The sequence below is a fragment of the Panicum virgatum genome, chromosome 8K (genome assembly GCF_016808335.1).
Source record: "Panicum virgatum strain AP13 chromosome 8K, P.virgatum_v5, whole genome shotgun sequence".
Lineage (NCBI taxonomy): Eukaryota > Viridiplantae > Streptophyta > Magnoliopsida > Poales > Poaceae > Panicum > Panicum virgatum.
The window spans coordinates 43,291,108-43,297,006 of record NC_053143.1 but is presented as its reverse complement, the minus strand read 5'-3'; the positions used below and the strand labels follow the sequence as shown (position 1 = coordinate 43,297,006).

At 44.2% G+C, this 5,899-nt stretch overlaps 1 non-coding gene across 1 annotated transcript; it reads right to left on the bottom strand.

Moving 5' to 3' along the window:
* Window positions 1-2,245: 2,245 nt before the first annotated feature.
* LOC120646553 lies at window positions 2,246-2,352 on the bottom strand. The gene has a single exon (XR_005664458.1). It is a non-coding gene; the product is annotated as a small nucleolar RNA R71 (small nucleolar RNA).
* Window positions 2,353-5,899: the final 3,547 nt, after the last annotated feature.

The window sequence follows — 5,899 nt, the reverse complement described above, 5'->3', positions numbered from 1 at the left end:
TGCCTATGTATACCCTTAACCGCCGCCTTCCCTACGGAAATATAAATGACACCCCAGAATACTCCCGGGTAAAATGCTACAGTGGTATTCCGTGCGCTTGCAGATTTATCCATGGTTCATGAAATACCTGCACCCCCTCGACATTTGTGGCGTTGCCGTCTGGGATCACCCAATCCTAGTGGTGACGTTGGTGAGCACCAACAAGTATTTTTGGCACCGTTGCCGGGGAAGGTATAGGTTAAAGATAAATAGGCAAGGTTATGAACAAAATCGAAATTAGTATTCGGTTGCTAAACAGGCTAACTTGGCTTTGTTTTCTCTTCAATGTGAAAACTGGATAGTGTATGACCGGTTTTGATCTGCCGCAAAATTTCACTCCTAATCTAGAGTCACTTTTGGGAAGAGTTCGGCCTCGTGTCGTACCTCCTCAGACCTCACTCTCGGCAGCCGAACCAGTCACCCCCGCAACATCTGCTTCTCACACCATGACCCAGAAGACGCTCCTTGATTACTCTGCTCCTTCTGCTTCCAACATCTTTGTCGGACTCGAGGTTAGCACTGGAGGGGAGAATTTCGAGATCAAGATGGGTCTCATTACGATGGTGCAGGCTAGCCCTTTCAGTGGCCAGGCCAACGAAGATGCTAGCGCTCATCTCCAACAGTTTCTAGAGCTCTGCAACACTTTTGTTGTCAAGGGCATTTCTCAGGATGCTATTGACGGTCTATTCTGACCCATTTTGACCATCAACTATCGCGCAAAAGTTGAGCATCGAAAGGAATAAATGTTAGCATAGGATGAATTATTGACGAATTCCACAGATGCTGGTCTAAAATTGTGTGCAGGTGAATTTGGGCCTAAAGTGCCAGAAAATAGCAAGTAATATCCAAGGCATAAATTCCCAGCCAAGCACAAGCAATCCCAAGGGCAAAAAGGGCTCACTTGGTAGCCTCACATGAGAAGAGATGCAGTCCATAAGCAAGTGACACATCATCAATCCAAGGTGACATCTTCTCAACCAATCAGACGCAAGCACATGGATCCATGGGACCACCAGAGCAAGTAAACCGCCTTAAGATAGGCCATGCCACGTGCTAAAGGCAAGAGGACCCACAGGACAGCCACCCAGCCAAAGCTGGGGGATATTGGTGGCCAGGCCCGGTCGGCTAACGGCCCATGGGCTCCACCGCCTTCCATCTTTGACGTCGCACTTACTCATTGGTCCTAGAGGTTGGTTCAGGTAGGAACAGCTGTAGCAAGGCGATGCAAGACCCGTGGCTCCCTCCTATAAATATGAGAGGAGGGGGTGAAGAATGGACAACACATCTCACACTTCACTCTTCACTCACTTTTAGAGTTTAGAGTTGTCTTGCAAAGGTTAGGGGTAGAGGTACTCAGGAGGGGCACCGGTCTTTCGGTGCTCTTCTCTAATTTGTACCTCTATGTGAGTGAGGGAGATTCGGGGAAGTGTCGGGTCTGTCGGCACTCTTCTTCGCTTGTACCTCGACGGTTGCTTATCAATCATAGTAAGTATTCGTGATTTCCTTATGTTTCTCAAAAATAGAGTTTAAGTTCATATACTAGTTTCTATCATTTACAGGATCGAGCGTCCACTTAAGGTTAGTGGATGACTCTAGAGTAGGACTTCGGATAGAGACGGATAATCCTGGTAGCCTCTAGAGTTAGTATGGTATAGCATAGACGTGGTGTCTAGACTAGACTTTACCACTTTGTTGTTTTATACCCCATGGTTTGTAGAGGTATCCTATAGGTGGTGACAGCCCTGTTAGAGCCCAGCAATCCTCCACGTTCGGTTACAAAGCAGTGCGCAGTTTTTCAGGGCATCTGGCTTTTAGCCAGGGGAACCTGTTAGCCCAAAGTAAACAATAACTCTATATCTTATCTTATCTTAGGTTCTGAGCCTTAGTAAATCCTCTCAACCCCTTATCTCTTCAGTAGTGTGGTGTCCTTGAATGAGTTAGAGCCTTAGATAGTATACTCACGTTCCCCTGTGGATACGATACCCTGAAATACTCTTGGGTGAAAGCCTACGACGATATCAGTGCGCTCGGATTTTATTCGTGACGCTACAAAACATTAACAGATGCGATCCGGATCCGTCTGTTCCCGTTCTCTCTTTTGGGGAGAGCGAATCAGTGGTTCTATGCTAACAAGAGTTCAGTAGACACTTGGGACAAATGTGCCAAGGCATTTGTCACAAAATTCTTCCCGACATGCTAGACGAATGCCCTTCGTGGAAAGATATCAAGCTTCCAGCAGACATCTAATGAGTCAATTTCTGAAGCTTGGAAGAGGCTTCAGGAGTACATCCTTATGTGTCTACACCATGGGATGGACAATTGGCTCATTCTTTAGAACGTCTACAATGGGCTAACTCAGATAGCCCATGATCATGTGGATGCTACTGCGGATGGAGCTTTCTTCTTGCTGACCACTGATAGAGCCACATCATTAATCGAGAAGATGGTGTCCAACCAAGGTTGGAGTCGATCAGCGGGGCATGCACTCCATCAAGGAGATGAACATGCTCGCTGCAAAGATTGATCTCCACATCAAGAAATTTGAGGATTATTCCCAAGACAAGGCTCGGATGCAAACACTTCAAGCCTTGGATGCTCACATGACGTGCGAGGTCTGTCGGAATACCGAACATTCTGGCAATGATTTCCCAGAAACCCAAGAAGAACCAATGTACCTTCACGGCAACAACAACAATGGATTTCGTCCACAATGAGGTTAGGGGTGGAACCAACCACGCCCATACTACCAAGGAGGTAATGGTAATTCAAATTCTTTCAATCCTAACCAACATACCTTGAGGGATCTTGTCTACGGCTAAGCAAAGATCAATGAGTCAATCTAGAAGAAATTGGCCGCCAACGACAAATCCTTGGAGACTATCTATTCCAAGATGGATGGCTTCTCCACTGCCACCAAGAACCAGCTGAGTTTCAACAAGATGCTTGAAACTCGCTCAGCTAGCTGCTGCTACTCCTGCTGCTGAATCAGGAAAGATCCCAGGGCAACCCGAATCTACCCTAGAGAGCATCAATGCTGTGACTACTAGATGGCGTAAGCCATCTAGAAAATCATCTCTTACCAGCTATGCAGAGAAACTCACATGGCCCACAAAAGGACCATGGGGAGAATTGGCAGAAACTATCAGGGAGGATCCCGAAACCTCGATGATCAGTTGATTGATCTTCGACAAAGCTCTGTGCGACCTTGGAGCAAGTGTTAATATTATGCCCAAGGTAACATTTGAGGAACTAGGCTATCCTGCTCTTTCCCCTACCATGATGTGTGTGTAGTTGTCCGACTCCACTGTAAGATACCCTGAGGAAATTGTTGAAAATCTCTTGGTGCAAGTCAAGGACACTTTCATACTCACAGACTTTGTAGTCCTCGATATGGAAGGCGATCTCGGGATTCTGCTCATACTCGAGCGGCCGTTCCTAAGAGATGCCAAGGCCAAGATTGATGTTGGAATAGGGAAGATCAGTCTTCACATCATGGGAAGGACCATGAAATTTAGGTTCCAAAACAAGAAAGAATTGTTCCTGATTCATGAGGATAGTTGGAGGCAAGGATTATGGGCTGAACCAGCTAGGAAGATTGAGAAATCCATGACTCCCCATCCAAACCCGCTTGGGAGAATTGGGACATCCATGATCCCCCAGCCGAGCCAGCGTGGGAAGATTGGTAAATCCATGATCCCCCAACTAATCTAGCAATGGAAGGTTCAGAAGTCCATAGCCCTAAGACCGAGGGTCCAGCTCCCGCATCACCTACACCACCAAAGAAGACCAAGAAGGTGTGGCGCAAGAAGAAGACATCAACGTCTACTACCACTTCTCCAGGTACGGACGATACAACCTCAATCTAATCAGGTATGGAGAAAGGTCCTTCTCATCGGACCCTAAACCAAGAGCTAGCTTGGGGGAGATTCTCTCCCCTAAGTCAACTATATCCTTTATTGCTTTTCAATAAAATAAAATAAAAACTCATAAAAATAAAATAAATATTTACTGCTTTATTTCCCTTTCCAATATGCGCGGTAAGTATGTTTTAACTTCTCTTGAGTTGAAAGGATGAAATTCTCTCTATTCTGCTTAGCTGAATGTGTCTAGTTTATGGCTTAGAGTTCTCTTAAATTTGAGTTTGTTGGCTATCTTAAACCATTGTCATGTGCCTGAAATATCTTGTGGGTTACGAATGCTTGATCCAAGTCTAAGTTGTTGTGAGAATAGATATGGTGAATAGAGCTCTCCAATCTTGTTCTAAGAAATGCTTGAAATCAGAAGTTTTGTTTTCATAAATTAAAAAAAGGTGAGTTCCTCAATGATGATAAATTTCTACCATAGCCATATGTCATACTTAATGAAAAACCTTATACATATGCTTCTTGTTATTTCATTGAGTTTTGTCAAATTTTGTGACCCTAGTGAGAATTTTTTCATACTCTCTTGATCAAGATCACATACACGTCCACATCCACTTGAGAAATTCCTACACTAGGAATTAACATTTCCACCATCTACCAAATAAATACTCCATGTGATGTCAAACTCTCTCTTGATAACATCCCTGAAAATAATATGTGTTAGACTATGGTTGCCCCAAAGAAAAAGAAGGCATGCCAAGAAGCATGACCCAGAAAAGAAAAAAAAAGGGTAGCCACATCTGAAAAAAATATACAATAAAAATTTGGGGATGAAATAAAGAGAGAGAGAAGACCATTCACAATTAGGAGTAAGTCATACCATTATCCATCCTTCCACTCACACACATGAACATCTTGATCTTGATTGTATGATTTGCTTCTCCATGGATCCACTCATTGACTTTAAAATATATGGAATACAAGTATGCCATGTTCTTATGCCCTACCTTGAGCTCCACAATGACTTTATCTTGAGTAAGGAAGTACAAAAGTCAAATACTACCCCGGTAAGGAAACTATACACTTTGAGTGATTCAAGAGGATCATTCGAGGAACATGACCTTGGTTTCAAAAAAAATTTAAAAGAAAACCTCCAGATGAATTGCTGATCTATAAGTAAATAGAGTACTGCTCTATGAACCGTTCTAGCTCTCAACAGCTCATGACATTGAGAAGGCTAAAAGCTCCATGGATGAGTAAGGAACTAAGGCAAAGGTACGTAAGCCAAATCATTCAAATTCATAGATGAATATCTCTGGTATAGACTATGACATAACAGGCAGGTAAGAGTCAGAGTGATTTTCTGATCAACAACCTGATTTATCCTGCTTTGCTCGGGATGAGCAAAGGACAGCTTGGGGGATCTTGTTAATGCTCAATAACGACCAATTCCAAGTGTCAACTTCATCAGAAAATCATAAGAGTTTGCATTCCTTACCCACATCTTTATTCAAATAAATGCCTAAACACACTTTACCCCTATAGAATATGCAAGACTTGTATTTGAGCTAAAATGCAGGTTGCAAGCATGTTTGGATCCAAGGAAGAAATCATCGAAAAATCAAAGCACAAATGAGAGGCTGAATTGGATCAAAAGAGGCCCACCTGCAGGTCAAAAGCATTAAGACAAGAGGCCTTGCATATTATTTGGACAAGAGGCAGCTCAAGACAGCCCAATCCCCGAAGTTGGGGTCGGTTGGAGCCGACAGGCCGTCGGCCGACCAGCCCAGTCGGCCGACCGGCTCGTGGGCCCCACTTCCTCAACTCTGTGATGTGGCTGCTCCTCATTGGTCCTAAAAGGTGGTTCAAGGTAGCTCAGCTGCTGATCATGCCCGTGAAGGCCATGGCTCCCTCCTATAAATATGAGAGGGGGGAGGGTAAGAATAGAGACACACCTCAAGTTGCAAGCTCAAGTTCTTCTCTTGTTTTAGCCTATA